At 40.8% G+C, this 17031-nt stretch overlaps 1 non-coding gene across 1 annotated transcript; it reads left to right on the top strand.

Moving 5' to 3' along the window:
• Positions 1–7074: 7074 nt before the first annotated feature.
• On the top strand, positions 7075–7180 carry LOC120108948. Its single transcript, XR_005510056.1, has one exon. It is a non-coding gene; the product is annotated as a small nucleolar RNA R71 (small nucleolar RNA).
• The last annotated feature ends 9851 nt before the right edge of the window (positions 7181–17031 follow it).

Here is a 17031-nt window from a genome sequence, read left to right as displayed (position 1 = left end):
GGCGTTAATCCGTGGAATGGCTGGATCTTGAGAGTGATCCGTGGAGCGCCGGATTGATTGTAGATGGCCGAAAATGGAGCTGGCCGCTGGATCGACGGGAGGTGGACGGAAGAAGATGAGATGGTCGCGGGATCGATGGGAGGCTGATGCGGAATGTCTGGATCTCGGAGAAGACGGGGACAGAGCTGGAGATGGATGCCGAGCTGGGTTACCGGCTGTTGGGAGCCGATCACGGCTTGGTGCTAGGAATGAATCCGGAAGGGAAGACGTCGCAGATGCTCGGGTGCTGGGCGATTGCTGGGTCGGAGGCGTCACGGGCGGAAGAAGAGGCGGGGGATCCGGTCGCTGGCTGCACTGCGTGGGACTCGTGGCTGGAACAGGAGAATCGACGGGTGGCGACTCGATTCTCGGCCGTGATCCACCGCGGGAGGAAGAAGATGAACAGTGGAGATTTTATCCTGTTGTGAACGCGCTGGGACGAGCGGCCGGTCTGGGATGCTGCGGTTGTAAACGGAAGGGAGTGATCTGGGAGGATTAGGAGAAGACGACGATGCATTCGGCTGGGAGGAACTCCTTTGATCGCGTGGGGGAGGATGCGGAGGGGATCATGCAGTATGTTCCAAAACAGGGAGGGAAAGAGAGTAAATATGATGTGGGAGATGAATGCGTGAGAGTTATTATATATATTTTATTTATTATTATTATTATTATTATTTTATTTGTTTTGAAAAGTGGTTGGGGTCCACTCGGGTAGGTTGGAAGGGCTTGGTCCTGAATCTAAAATAGAGGAAGTTTGGACACGTGGAGAAAATGGGAGAGGCCTCTGTTTTGCTAGGTTGGGAAGCTTGGTGCACACGGAGAAATATGACGTGGACAAAGGAATGGATAGCTTCATGCACATGTGGGAGAAAGCAATCCACACATGGAACTGATTGGGACTAATTCGTGAATGGGGTGACTCGACCTGCACCCATTAGACTAGATTAATATAGAAAATCAATCAAACTTGAATAATTTGTCTAATAATAAATGAAACACATTTTCCTATGTTTAAATCCAAAGTTTGTGCATAAAAATAATAATAAGTGCTAGGTAAAGTAGATTAATTTATACATTATTTAGCACTTATCACACCTCCAAACCTACATTTTGCTAGTCCTCGAGCAAAATAGAAAAGAAATTGACTCACTTTCGCAGAAATCGCGATTGCATTTACCGTATGCAGTAAGGCTTTAAACCCCTAGGTGGCCCTAGTGGACGAGTTTCATCTCGTGAGGGTTTCCGGCTCAGACATCCACAAACTGCTTTAAATCATTTATTATTATTGTTATTATTAAAATCTAATTTAGGATACATAAATGATGAGAATTTTAAAGCACACACAGTTTTATTTACTAAGTCAGCCCAAATTCTAGGTTAGTATGCAATCTAAGTTGAAGTCATTAAGTTTCTGTTTAGGAAGTTGTAAGACTTATTCTCGGTGAAATTTGAACCGTACACAAGCTAAGGGTTCGGATCTCCAAAATATTGCAAAGACTAGTAGTTTTCAAGGATTGGTCGAAGGGACCTACTCACTGATTCAAAATCATCTTATCTGCAGGATTTCAAGAGTTGTGGATGTTTACTTTAGTACCTCATGGGCTTTATCTGTAATATTTCGGTTTACTCGAATTTTTACAACGACGGCTTTCACACTATTGTCTTTTTCAAGGTCAATACAGCATTTTTTTTCTTAATTTTTTTTTTTTTGAATTAGATAAGTATGATTCATCAGGATCCAAGGTTGTTACTATACTATCAATATATTATCGAGCCTAAACCTTAGAAGGGTCGGCCAGTGTGTAGTGAAATTCCAAAGTATTAATTAGCTTACAACTCCCTAAGAGAGACTTAATAAAAAGAACTTAAATTTATATTACTTCCGACTAGTCATTGGGCTTTTTAGATTTTATATACCTTGTGTATTTATCATTCTCGCATAAATGTATAGAAATTAGGTTTTTAAAAACAAAAACTTTTTTTAAATTTTTTTTTTTATTATTATTTATTATTATTTTATAAAAAATGAAAATGAACACACATTTTTTTCTTTTTTTTTTTGGATGAAAATCAAGATGAATACCCCCAAACCTAAACCTAACATTGTCCTCAATGTTAAAGAAAACTAAAAGAATTGGGTTGCCTCCCAACAAGCGCTAAGTTTATTGTCTTCAGCCAGACACAGTGCATCCTTAATTATTTTGATAAACAGGGTTCGTCAAATTAAGGGATTCGATCAATTGCCCATCGGCAACATAGTCCACATAAGGTTTTAACCTTTGACCATTGACTTTTAAAACATATCCACCATTGAGGTGTTGGATCTCTACTGCACCACAAGGAGAAACCTTTTTCACTACGAATGGTCCATCCCACCTAGAGCGAAGTTTACCCGGGAAGAGTCGCAACTTGGAATTGAATAGCCAAACCTTTTGACCAGGTTCGAAGGACTTACGGTTAATATTTTTATCATGAAAAGCCTTAGTCCTTGCTTTATAAATTTTAGCATTTTCATAAGCCTCATTGCGCAATTCTTCAAGTTCACTTAGTTGGAGTTTTCGGTGAGGACCAGCTACTGCCATGTCTAAGTTAAACTTTTTGATAGCCAAGAAAGCTCTATGTTCAAGTTCTACCGATAAGTGACAAGCTTTTCCAAAAACTAATCGATAGGGAGACATGCCAATAGAAGTTTTGTAGGCAGTACGATAGGCCCAGAGTGCATCATTTATCCTTTGAGACCAATCTTTCCTATCGAGACGTACCGTTTTTTCTAAGATGTGTTTTAACTTCCTATTGGACACCTCGACTTGTCCACTCGTTTGGGGATGGTATGGGGTAGCAACTTTGTGGGTGATGTTATATTTGCGAGCCAAAGCCTCGAAAGACCGGTTGCAAAAATGAGATCCCCCATCACTGATGATGGCTCGGGGTGTGCCAAAACGACAAAAAATGTTTTATGTAAAAATTTAATCACAACCTTATGGTCATTAGTTTTAGTGGTGACAGCTTCTACCCATTTTGAAACATAATCAACCCCTACAAGAATATATTCAAAACCAAAGGATGGTGGGAAAGGGCCCATGAAGTCAATACCCCATACATCAAAGATTTCTACAATTAAAATAGGATTGAGAGGCATCATATCTCTACGGAAGATGGTACCCATCCGTTGGCACCGTTCACAAGTTTGGAAAAAATTATGGGCATCTTTGAAAAGTGTGGACCAATAAAATCCACTCTGTAAAACTTTTGCTGCAGTTTTTCTACCCCCAAAATGTCCCTCACAAGCTTGTGAATGGCAAAATGAAAGAATACTTTGAAATTCGCATTCGGGGACACATCGACGGATTACTTGATCGGGACAATACTTGAATAGATCGGGATCATCCCAATAATAGAACTTTACTTGTGAAAAGAATCGGTTCTTGTCTTGAGTTGACCAATCATCAGGAATTCATCCTATGGCAAGGTAATTTACTATGTTTGCAAACCATGGGGTTTTCATTCCTCGTACCTCAAATAATTGTTCATCTGGAAAAGCATCATGCAAGGGTGAGGTATTCTTAGAGGGCTCAAGAAGAATCCTAGATAAGCGGTCTGCTACGACATTTGCAGTTCCTTTCTTGTCACAAATTTTTAGGTCAAATTCTTGTAGTAAAAGAATCCATTGAATCAGACGGGGTTTGGTGTCCTTCTTTGCAAGAAGGTGTCGAAGGGCAGCATGATCAGTGAATACGGTAACCTTGGATCCTAATAGGTAAGATCGAAACTTGTCTAGCGTGAATACTACAGCTAGCAATTCTTTCTCAGTGGTGGTGTAGTTCAATTGTGCATCTGAGAGTGCTTTACTAGCGTAGTAGATGACATGAGGTACTTTATCTAGCCGTTGCCCTAAAACTGCCCCAATTGCATAGTTGGATGCGTCACACATTAATTCAAATGGAAGGGTCCAATTAGGGGGCCGTATGATAGGTGCAGTGGTCAATTTCGAGCGAAGATTTTCAAATGCCTCATCGCATGCTTTATCAAAGACAAAGGGAGTGTCCTTGGCAAGAAAATTGCACAAGGGTTTGGAAATCTTACTAAAATCCTGAATGAAGCGACGGTAGAAACCAGCATGGCCAAGGAATGATCGGATTTGTTTCACAGTTTTGCATGGAGGGAGATTGGAAATAAGATCGACTTTGGCTTTATCTACTTCAATGCCCCTCTTGGACACGACGTGTCCTAAAACTATACCTTCTTGAACCATGAAATGGCTCTTTTTCCAACTTAAAACTAGGTTGGTCTCCTTACATCTTTTCAAAACTAAGGTCAAATTGTCCAGACAATCGTCAAAAGATAGGCCAAAAACTGAGAAATCATCAATGAACACTTCTAGAAAGTTTTCCACCATATCTGAAAAAATGGCCATCATGCATCGTTGAAAAGTTGCGGGTGCATTGCATAGTCCAAAAGGCATCCTCCTATATGCAAATATCCCAAATGGGCAAGTAAAAGTGGTTTTCTCTTAATCGTCTGGGTAAACAGGTACTTGATTATATCCAGAATAACCATCTAAGAAGCAGTAGAAACCTTGACCAGCCAACCGTTCCAAAATTTGATCTATGAAAGGTAGAGAAAAATGGTCCTTCCTAGTCATTGAATTAAGTTTTCTGTAGTCAATGCACACGCGCCAACCCGTGGTTGTGCGTGTTTGTATCAATTCTCCTTCCGTATTTTCAACCACAGTGATACCTGATTTTTTGGGTACCACTTGTGTCGGACTCACCCACTTACTATCAGAAATTGGATAAATGATTCTGGCATCTAATAACTTCACCACTTCTTTCTTGACTACCTCCTTTATGTTAGGATTGAGTCTTCTTTGCATTTCTCGGGTGGGCTTTGCATCATCTTCGAGATGAATTCGATGCATGCAAACAGAGGGGTCAACCCCTTTCAAATCGGCTACAGACCATCCTATGGCATGTTTATTCTCTTCTAGCACCCTTAAAAGTTTACCCCCCTATTCAGTAGATAAGTTGGCTGTGATGATTACAGGGAGGCTATCTTCTGGTCCTAAAAAGGCATACTTAAGATTTGTCGGAAGTGGTTTCAACTCAAGTTTAGGTGGAGAATTAATGGAAGGACAAAGTGGTGTGCTAGCAATGGGGGGAAGGGGTTCAGGTCAGATCTTCCAAGGAAGGGAACTCATAGGAGATTGATTGTCGAGTAAGATGTTAACTTCTTCTACGGCCTTGTCTATATCAAAGTTGTCAATGTCAAAATGGGCCAAACATGCCTCTAAAGGGTCATCTACTAAGATATAGGGAAGGGCGTTATCTACAAGATCATCCATTTCGTCAATTAGGCAACACTCGTCTTCCCTCAAATGTTGGTCAGCGGCATGAAACACATTTAACTTAATTTTCATGTTCCCAAATGATATATCCATTGCCCCAGTTCTACAGTTGATACATGCATTGGCTGTCGCTAAAAAGGGACGACCAAGAATCACAGGGATTTGTTTTTTTAGGTTGGGCACATGTTCCATGTCAAGGACGATAAAATCTACTGAAAAATAGAATTTGTCTACCTTGACAAAAACATCTTCAATCATCCCCCTTGGCATCTTCACCGATCGATCAGTCAATTGTAAAGATACCGAGGTAGGTTTCAATTCACCCAACCCAAATTTTTTATAGACTGAATAGGGTAGAAGATTCACACTTGCCCCTAGATCTAAAAGTGCTCGATCAATGGAGTTATCTCCTATAACACAGAAAATAGTGGGAGCGCCAGGATCTTTGAATTTTGGAGGGGTGTTGTGTTGGAGAATGGAACTTACCTGTTCAGTAAGTAGGACCTTTTTAGGCACATGTGTCCTAGATTTTTGCTTTTGGGTGCAAAGGTCTTTGAGAAACTTGGCATAGGAGGGAACTTATTTGATGGCATCAAGGAGTGGGAGGTTGATTTTAACTTGTTTGAAAACCTCCATCATCTCTTCTAGTGAAGTTTCCTTCTTGCCAAAGGGAGTGGGTGCATGAAGTGCTTCAGGGAATGGAGCCTTTGGAATATGGGTTGTGGCAGATGGTGGACTAGCTGAAGAAGGTTTTGGGTTTTCATGTGAAACATTCCTCTCCTCTTCTTCACCTTCCTTATTGTTACCCTCCCCAACCTTATTATCTATTATACGACCACTCCTCAGGGTAGTCAAAGCATTGGCTTGCTCATGATTTAGTCGAGTTTCTTGAGCCATGTATTGTCCCCTTGGATTACTCATTGGTTGACTTGGAAGCTTACCTTCCTCCGTTTGTTTAATGCATTGGCTAGTTGATCCATTTGGGATTCTAGCTTAGCAATTGATTGCGTGTGAGAGTGCAATAGTTGTGTGTTGGCCTCCAAACCTTGAAGGGCAGTTAACACTTTCTCCTCAAAGGTTGTATTTCTTTGGGTTGGAGGAGGTGGGTGTTGAAATTGAGTTGAGGAACGGTAGAGATGAAAATTCTGAGGGTTTTGAAAATTTTAGGAGTGGGGTTGGGCAGTATTCGAAGCTTGCTGTCTCCAAGAGAAATTTGGATGATTCCGCCATCCCGAATTATATGTATTGGAAAATGGGTCATTACCCGGCTGGGCTGTGTTTGAGCAGCATTGATGTGTTCTTGCACGAGTTCGGGAAATTGGGGTGCTGAGGGGCACTCATGAATAGGGTGGGATGGGCTAGAACAGATAGTACACACTTGTGCTTGAGAAGAGTTAATGAAATGCCCACCTATCATCAGTTGGTCAATCTTATGGGACAATGCATCTACCTTGCTAGACAGGTCCATAGAATGACTTGTTTCACAAATGGTCCCTTTTCTTTGAGAACTCGGGGGTGCTTGACGAGAACAGGAAGCATGGTGGAGGGAGTTTTCATTAAGATTTTCAAATAATTGCCATGCTTCATGCTCATTTTGAAGCATAAAAGTCCCCCCGCATGCAGCATCGATCATCTAACGGTTTCGTTCAGTCAATCCATCATAGAAACATTGCACTAGCTGCCACTTAGGTATTTGATGATGAGGGCATTTACGGATTAGGTCCCGAAATCTCTTCCAAGTTTCATGAAATTCTTCTCCCTCGGTTTGGGAGAAGCTTGTAATGGCACGTCTAAACTGGTTCGTTCTTCCTATGGAAAAGTATTTTTTAAGGAATTCTTGTTGCATTTGATCCCAAGAACGAATCGAGTTGGCTTCTAAAGAATTCAGCCATTGTTTGGCTCTATCTTTAAGGGAGAAGAAAAATAATCTAAGTTTCAGAGCATCATCAGTGAAGTTCTGAATCTTGACAGTGGTGCAAATCCCAAGAAATTCATCTAGGTGTTTATATGGGCTTCATTGGCGAGCCCATAAAAAGATGGGAGCATTTGGATCACACTAGACTTTATTTCATATTGTACAGCTGCTACTTCAGATAATCGAATGCAAGATGGGGAAGTGTAAATGGTGGGAGTAAAGTACTCCCTCAGGAGTTTGGGTTATTCTTCAGCCATCTCAAGAGGTGGGGATGATTCTATTGTTCTGATCTCAGCTCGAATATTTCTAAGGGTCCGTTCTATTTCAGATCAAAAGGTAATAGGTCACGTACTCTAGAACGACTCCCTTGCATACACTAATACTTGATCAATCAAGCATGCAATAAAAGAAAAACACATCAATCCTTGTATTTGTCCTAAAATCACTAGACAGCTCCTAACTGGTTTGAAGAGGGCACCTAAGCCTCCAATCCGGTCTAATGAATCGAGTTGACCAGGTAAGCTCCCAGGTAAGTGGAGGGGTCACGATACGTTCGCAAAGGTCCCACTTAAAAGCCACTTACCTCGAACAGATGAACTGTCTCCCTTATAGGGACAAAGCTTGCCTAGACATCAACTGAGCTATAGAGTGAAATTGGTGCAACTTTCGGTGATCTTCGTCCTATTGAGCTCGAATGTTCCTAGGAGCCAACGTCTAATTGATTTTAATTAATGTGACACTATGTGAGATTGAGTTCACCTAAGTTGGGCAAGAGTCCGATGATGAAATCCGGCTCTTATCTTGTTGGGGTGATTGTCCTTACTAAGTGCAGATCTATTGGTGTATGTGTATCAGGCATGCATTCACAATTTTGCTGAAATTAAAATTAAACAATCACCACAAAATTTTAAGTTAATAATCAATTTAAACAAGAAAGGTTTAGAGGTTACCAAAGGGAAATTCTCCAGCAATTAAATTTTTTTTAGGCAAACCTCTACAGCATATCTTTTCCAGCAGTTCTCTTTCTGATCATCCCATATTTTTTTTCGATTCCTGATAAAATAATATAAAAAGAAAAATTAAAATTTAGTAGGAGAGAAAAAGGAGATAAGAAAAGTAACAACAATAGAAAATATTTTTATTTTAGATATATATATATTTTTTTAAAAAAAAAAATTTAATGAAAGGAAAAAATAACTATACTAGCAATCCCCAACAACGGCGCCAAAAATTGATCGGTCCTTTCAATTTCGAAAATAAACCACGCAATAGCACGTATCCTGTAGGATAGTGATTACGGATGTCGGTCCACAGGGATTGGAGACAAGTTATTTTTCTTTTAAAAAAATAAATCAAGAAGAAGAATTTGCTAACTTGAATTAACTAAATTAAACTATAAGTACGAATTAGAATTTATCAGATTAAATGGATCTAGGGTTTGGAGTCCACCACATAGCATTGCATCAGGGTCTGTGTTCTTTAATTTTTTTTTTATCTTTTGGAGAGGCATGCAATATTAGCTACAAGCCTTTTAAAATAAAAGCATAAAGAGTTTTAAGAAAATCCATCTTAGGTATAGCAAGAAGTGTCTACCTAATTATCCTAACCTAGGGTGTAGTACATCTCTTCTTCCTAGGCATGGATCATCTTAGAATACTTTAGCAAACATGAATAGTAAATGGCATGCTCAAGGTTTAAATATTATAAAAGAAATATTTCATTGAAGATAAGAATTTAAACAAGCTCCAAAATAATAAAGAAAATAAGAACTACAATGCCCTGATACATTGCTAGGGCTTCATCCAGCCCTAGACTAGACGTTTAGCCGAGCATGGCTTCCGGACGACCTTCCATCTTCAAATGAAAGTCTTCACCTCCCATTATTCCCAAAATATCCAAAATACTCTCTCTCTCCCCCTCCTTTCTCTCTTTTTTTATTTCTTTTTCTCTTCTTCCCTCTCGGCTTTCTTCTTCTTTTCACCGAAACAGGGGGTCTCCCCTGTTTTTCTCAACCGAGCTCTCCCAAGCCGATGGCCACCCTCCTCCTTTTATAGAGGATGAAGGGCGTTAATTCGTGGAATGGCTGGATCTTGGGAGTGATCCGTGGAGCGCCGGATTGATTGTAGATGGCCGAAAATGAAGCTGGCCGCTGGATTGACGGGAGGTGGACGGAAGAAGATGAGATGGTCGTGGGATCGATGGGAGGCTGATGAGGAATGTCTGGATCTCGGAGAAGACGGGGACAGAGCTGGAGATGGATGCCGAGCTGGGTTACCGGCTGTTGGGAGCCGATCACGGCTTGGTGCTAGGAATGAATCCGGAAGGGAAGACGTCGCAGATGCTCGGGTGCTGGGCGAATGCTGGGTCGGAGGCGTCACGGGCGGAAGAAGAGGCGGGGGATCCGGTCGCTGGCTGCACCGCGTGGGACTCGTGGCTGGAATGGGAGAATCGATGGGTGGCGACTCGATTCTCGGCCGTTATCCACCGTGGGAGGAAGAAGATGAACAGTGGAGATTTTATCCTACTGTGAACGCGCTGGAACGAGCGGCTGGTCTGGGATGCTGCGGCTGTAAACGGAAGGGAGTGATCTGGGAGGATTAGGAGAAGACGACGATGCGTTCGGCTGGGAGGAACTCCTTTGATCGTGCGGGGGAGGATGCGGAGGGGATCACGCGGTATGTTCCAAAACAGAGAGGGGAAGAGAGTAAATATGATGTGGGAGATGAATGCGTGAGAGTTATTATATATATTTATATTTTTTATATATATATTTTTTTTATTTATTATTATTATTATTATTATTTATTTGTTTTGAAAAGTGGTTGGGGTCCACTTGGGTAGGTTGGAAGGGCTTGGTCCTGAATCTAAAATAGAGGAAGTTTGGACACGTGGAGAAAATGGGAGAGGCCTCTGTTTTGCTAGGTTGGGAAGCTTGGTGCACACGGGGAAATATGACGTGGACAAAGGAATGGATAGCTTCATGCACATGTGGGAGAAAGCAATCCACACATGGAACTGATTGGGACTAATTCGTGAATGGGGTGACTCGACCTACACCTATTAGACTAGATTAATATAGAAAATCAATCAAACTTGAATAATTTGTCTAATGATAAATGAAACACATTTTCCTATGTTTAAATCCAAAGTTTGTGCATAAAAATAATAATAAGTGCTAGGTAAAGTAGATTAATTTATACATTATTTAGCACTTATCACAATACTGGAGCCAAAGCTCAAGCAAGAGAACCCAAAGCACATCAGCAGACCAAGCATATTCTACGTCGCTACCACTTGGTTCGAGAGATCGTTGAACGAGGTGATATTGATCTTCAGAAGATTGACACAAAAAAAAATCTGGCTGACCCATTTACCAGAGTCCTCGGTATTAAAGAGTTCAACGAACACAAGTCGAAGATGGGTATTAGATACTGTGCCGAGTGGCTTTAGGCTAAGTGGGAGTTGTTGGAAATTGTATCCTAAGAGTCAATCGTCAGTGCGCTGATGATTAAATTTTGTAAATAAATTGACAAATTAATAAAATGTTATTTGGCATTGTTCATCATTTCATTGTACATCTTCAAATGAACTCTTATATGATGAAGTCCATAGGACTTGTTTTATGATAAAGGAGGATTTATCTTCAAGTCCTTAAAACTGTTCATGATCAAATGATAGGTTGTTACTAGGACGACAATATCGAGATTAGTACAAAAAGTTGTTCTTGTGCTACCGGCTTAGGTTCGAACCTATGGGGTCACACGCATAGAAGTTTCTAGGTTGATCAAATGGCTGATTAATGATTAAGAATCATTCAGGGGTAATTTGGTCAATTCGATTGACAAAATTATCCTAAACAAAAGTTGCATTAAAATAATTATTGAATTATTGGAGGGTTAATTAGTAATTGAATTACTAATAAATTCAATTTGATTGTATTATTGGACTTTAATTAAGCCAAATTGAATTAGATTTAATTTAGGCTAAATTAGGATTTGACTTAATTCGATCGGGTTCGACCCGAGCCGATTGGGCATAAACTAATTGATCGGACTTGACCCAATTGGATTGGGATTGACTCTAGTCAATTAAGAGTCATTATTATGAAGAATTAAGTGGAATTAATTGCAATTGGATTGCAATTGGGCTGATTTAATGAGCCAAATCAAATTGGGTTCGATCCAAATTAATTTGGGTTCATGATTGGGTCAATTTGATTAAACCAAGATTTGTGCGGATTTTAAAGACCACATGTCGTCGTAGGATGAATATGACTTAAGTCATGTTCACACTATGCGGACTTTAAAATCCACATGGCGTCGTAGGATGCATGATCGGTTCTTTCAATTTTGAAAATAAACCACGCAATAGCACGTATCCTGTAGGACAGTGATTACGGGTGTCGGTCCACAGGGATTGGAGACAAGTTATTTTTCCTAATTAAATAATTACTTCAAAAAGGATAAGCTAGAGTAAATGATAAAAACATAAGAATTAATATGGGTGTAGTAGTATGAATTATCTATGGAGAGAGGTGTTTAGGGCTAGAATCCACCGATGGATTCGTAAGTGTGATGCTTTCAATGACTTAGATGCGTGTATGATCTGATTGCTCTTAACTACAAGTTAGGGCAATCATACAAAAAGCTGAAACCTAACCCACAGTATGAGTCATCTAAGCCTGGCACAAACCATCTTTTCTAAGGATAGGCATGGTCTGTCCTATTTAGCATGATTCATCTGATGATTAATTTTTCAAAGATAAATCCGATAGTTGCATAGCAATCTCTTCCAAACCACAGGTATTGGATTCAATTTCGATAAACTAGATTAATTCATGCAAAGACTTTCTACAAGATAAACATCTTACATAAATTAAACAAGACATTTTAAGATCATAATTTCATTGAGTATGCAACTGTTTTACAACGCTAAAAATCAAAGAAATGCAACACAAATACTCATCCATGGCTTCATCAAACCCCTAAACCAGGATTCAGCCACTCATGATGCTCGGCGACTTTGATCGGCTTGCTGAGATGCTCCACGCCATCCGCATCATTTTCTTTCACTAATTGATCCGCTCCCAGCCTCCCTTCATTCTTTTTTTTTTATTTCTTTTCTCTCTTTTCTCTCGGCTGGTGGCTTCTTTTCTTCACCGAAACAGGGGTCTCCCCTGTTTCTTTCTTCTCAACCGAGCCCCCCCTTTTGCCTCATGATTCTTCCTCCTTTTATAGCTCCCCACTAAGGATTAGCCAGCGGTGGATCCTTGATCTCGTGTGAAGAGGAGGAAGAATGCATGCTTGATTGTTGGGCGGAATCCATGGGATCGGAAGCTGACCGCGGGATGGAGGCGCTGATCCGAGGGCGTCACGGGCGGCAGAAGCGGCGAAGGATCTGGTTGCTGGCTGCACCACGTGGGACTCGTGGCTGGAACGGGGGAATCGACGGGTGGCGACTCGAATCTCGGCCGTGATCCGCTGCGAGAGGAAGAAGATAAACAGTGGAGATCTGTGAACGTGCTGGGACGAGCGGCCGGTCCGGGATGCTGCGGCTGTAAACGGAAAGGAGTTGCGGGAGAGGAGGAAGAGGGCTGATGCGGAAGGTTTCACGAGCGGCTGGGGCGCGATGCGTGGGAGGTGTTGATCACGGCGTGGAGTCGGAAGTCCGGGAGAGGAGATGCCGCACGCGGTTGATGGCGGAGGAGCTTGATCTCCGCTGCTGGAGATTTGGATTTGGATGAAGACAGCATGGATGCGGTGGCACGCGGTTGGGAAGCTGGAAAGGATAGGTAACGGGGAGGGGAAAGAAGATAAACAGTGGAAGAAGAAGAAGATAAACAGTGAACTTATATATATATTATTTATTAATTTATTTATTTATTATTTGATTTATATATACATAAATATATATTTGTAAAAACACTGTTCATATGAACAGTGTTTTCACGGGATACTGTTCATATGAACAGTGAATCCAGTAATTCTTCCCAAAATTATTTTTATTTATTTTATTATTTTATTATTATTATTTATTATTATTATTTTTTGTTTTAAAATTATAAATTTTATATGAAGGCACGCAAGGCATTGGTTGGGAATTGACTTTGGGTTTGAGGTGGGTCATGATTGTTGATTTGCTTGAACTTATTCTTGAGCCCAATGACATTTAATTTTTACTAAACCGCTTCAGATTGAACTCAACCAGATCAGACTGTGACTTAATAAAAGGGTTAATCAAATATTTTCCATACAATTATAACTTTCAATCTAACCAGGACCAAAGCCCATTTAATTATACCCTTAGCTTGATTACAACTCCATCAGGTTAATAAATCGGGTCAACACAATCTCCTCCTTATATATTTTTATGAAAGATCTCAACCAGAAGAGAGGCAAATTCAGAGTCTGTTTTAAGAAAAGTATTATTTATCTCTTACCATAATTTAAATTTATTTCATTGTTTATTCAATTTCATGGTAAAATATGTATTTATCAGTTTAAGAATATTGATAAGTGTTATGAAAGGATAACTAAATTATAAATTATTCAGCACTTATCAATGCATGCTCCCAAATCAATTAATTCTCCTATTGAAATTAGGAATCCTAAGTGATTAGGAAATTAATCAATTGATTAAGTGGACACATGTCATACACAAAGATTGGACACTTGGCATTAATCCAATAAGATTAGGAGAAGCCCTAAACCCAATCTATAAAAGGGTAGCAAGAGAGACATTATGAATTAATTCTCTCTTCTTCCTCTCCACGCCAAGGGTTTAGTGATTATGATTTTTTAAGAACTTAGAGTTATGAAAAATTCAGAAAAGGGTCACTTCATTACTTCTCCTCTTCTCCTTCTTCATCTTCTTCTTCATCTCATAAGATCAATCAAAGGTTGATTGATTTTAGGAAGAACAAAATCAGCCACAGCAGGGTTCCGCGCAAGCTAGCACTTCCGCAGGATCAGATCAACCCGGAGCTTCGCGTGGATCATCCGTAGAGGCCAGACACGTATGTGGCTACGAGGCTCGACTTTCAGATCTTCAAATCCAACCTCTTCATCATAAGGTATGAGATTTATTTTATCTTAGTTAGGTTTAGAACTTAACAAGGATTGCTGATTTTCTAATTCTATGATTAATCATGCTTATAGTTATTTTTACATAAATAGTTTAAACGTTCCTGTAATTTATTTTTGAGATATGATCTCCCTTGCATGCTTGGAATTAAAGAGTTTAATTCTATCTTTCCGCTGGATTTTTCTGAAAATTTTTAAAATTACATGCATGCAAAAATCGGCTTTTTCCTTCACTTGATTCAATCCCCTGATTGAATCAAGTACAGAAAAAAAAGAGATTAATGTTCACAAGGAAAACTTCTAAAAAGCAAATATTAAACAATATAAACAAGATTGAGTTAGAATCCCTCAAACAGATTTGAGATGAGGAAGTGGGGCTTCTCGATTTCTGAGTCTCCTCTTGAATGAACCGAAGGATGGAGGACAGTAGGTAGAGCCTTGAATGCGAAGGAAGCCTTTTTGGTTGGAGTTGAATATACTACACTATTCTTTTGCTTTGATTCACTCTTTGGAGGCTCTTGGTGGTTGAAAACCTTTAATGCTCAAATGGAATAACTCTCTACTTGTCTACTACTTACTGTTCACTCTAGCTATTTAAGTGATTTTCTTCGAAAAATAGTTGTTAGAGAGTGATTTGGAGCCATTCGGACCCATCTGCACAATCTGACAATGTATCTGTTGGGATCGGAGTCGACTCACGCGATATGGAGTCGACTCGGCTGTTACTGGAGTCGACTCGTGCTTTACTGAAGACGACTCGTCCATTGTTCCAAATTTGAATTAAAGTGCATGCCTCGTCCTGGAGTCGACTCGGATCAAACTGGAGTCGACTCGTCAACAGCTAGAGACGACTTGGGCACTTAGGGGTTGGCTCGTTCTCAGGGTTCCAGAAACCCAACTTTCTATTTTTCTTCCTCGAGTCGACTCGGGTTTACTTGGAGTCGACTCGGCTGTCTTGAGAGGCGACTCGAGATCTTCAGGAGACGTCTCGCTCTCAGAGACAGAAAAATTAATTTTCTGTCTTTTGAACAGATCTGCCTCGGAGTCGACTCGGGCCTTGCGGGAGTCGACTCGGTTAACTTGGGGGTCGACTCTGGAACACTTGGAGTCGACTCGTTCACAGAGTCTCCGAAACTGAATCTCTGCCTTTCAGACTGTTTTTCACAAGGAGTCTACTCGGACAAACTGGGAGTCGACTCGGTTGATGTGGGAGACGACTCGTAGTCTTCGTGAGTCGGCTCGCTGACAGGGTCTCAAAAACTAACGTTCTGTCTTTTTGTCAGCTTTTTCATGGAGTCGACTCGGGACCATCTGAAGTCGACTCGCCAAGCATCGGAGTCGACTCGCAACCTTTTGGAGTCGACTCGCTAACAGGATCTAAAATCCATTGTTGCCCAGATAGACAACCCAAGAGGGGGGGTGAATTGGGTTTTAAAATAATTATTGCAATTAAAAGGTTTGTGAGTAACTAATTAAAACTTTTTGCAAGTGGATTAATTAGTTGCCATATGCAGTGGATGAAGGAAAAGTAAGAGACAATAAAGCAATCACAAACACAAGCAAATTTATAGTGGTTCGGAGCTAACCTTTGCTCCTACGTCCACTCTCCAAGCCTCACTTGGCAATTCACTATAACCCCTCGGATTACAGCCGGTTGTTTTACAAGTTCACAACCCAACTTGTTGTTTTACGAGATCACAACGAACTCGGTCGGTTTTTCCAGGCTCACCGACTAGAACCATCCGATTGTTTTCCCGGGATCACAATCAAACCCTTACACCGTTGGTTTTACCCTAGGCTCACCAACAAACCTTAACACCCTTGATTCAATCCCCTGATTGAATCAAGTAAGGAACAAAAGGTTTGAAAAAAAAAAGAAGAAAGAAGCTTCTTAACAAGCAGATATTCAGTGATTAATAACAAGAGACAAGTTAAGAGCCCTCAAACAGATTTATGAAGATGAAGAGGAGGGCTTCTCGAACTCGGGGTCTCCTCTTGAATGTCTCGAGGACTTGATGACTGACGGAGACTTCTTGAATGCTGGGAAGAGTTGGTTGGATGGAGTTTAATGCCTCTCTTCCTTCTTTCACGTGTATTCCCTTTGAAATCCTTTGGTAGGTGGAGATTACTTGTTTTCTTTGAATGGAATGCCACTTCTCTGCCTTGCTACAGTTCTCTGTGGCTATTTAAGCCATTCCCCAAGAAAACTAGCCGTTAGACCCAAAGATCTAGCCTTCTGCACGTTCGGCAACTCCTGACAATGTTTCTGTTGGGATCGGAGTCGACTCGCGCGATCTGGAGTCGACTCGCCTGTTGCAGGAGTCGACTCATGCTTTTCTGAAGACGGCTCAGCAACTGTTCTGGATTTGAATTAAAGTGCTGTCTCGACTTGGAGTCGACTCGACTGAACCTGGAGTCGACTCCCCAATGTCTGGAGCTGACCTGGCACTTTTGGAGTCGACTCGTTCCAAGGAATCCAGAGATGTATTTTTCAAGTTTGCTCACTCGAGTCGACTCGGATATTCTGGGAGTCGACTCGGCACTCAGAGCCCGAACTTCCGATCTTCTGTCTGTTGACTTGTGCCATCTCGGAGTTGACTCGAACTGTCTCGGAGTCGATTCGGCTCTCAGAGATGAAAATTTAGTCTTCT

Source organism: Phoenix dactylifera, unplaced genomic scaffold (genome assembly GCF_009389715.1).
Source record: "Phoenix dactylifera cultivar Barhee BC4 unplaced genomic scaffold, palm_55x_up_171113_PBpolish2nd_filt_p 001664F, whole genome shotgun sequence".
NCBI lineage: Eukaryota > Viridiplantae > Streptophyta > Magnoliopsida > Arecales > Arecaceae > Phoenix > Phoenix dactylifera.
The sequence above is the reverse complement of the archived record's forward strand: the minus strand, read 5'-3'. Positions and strand labels throughout refer to the sequence as shown.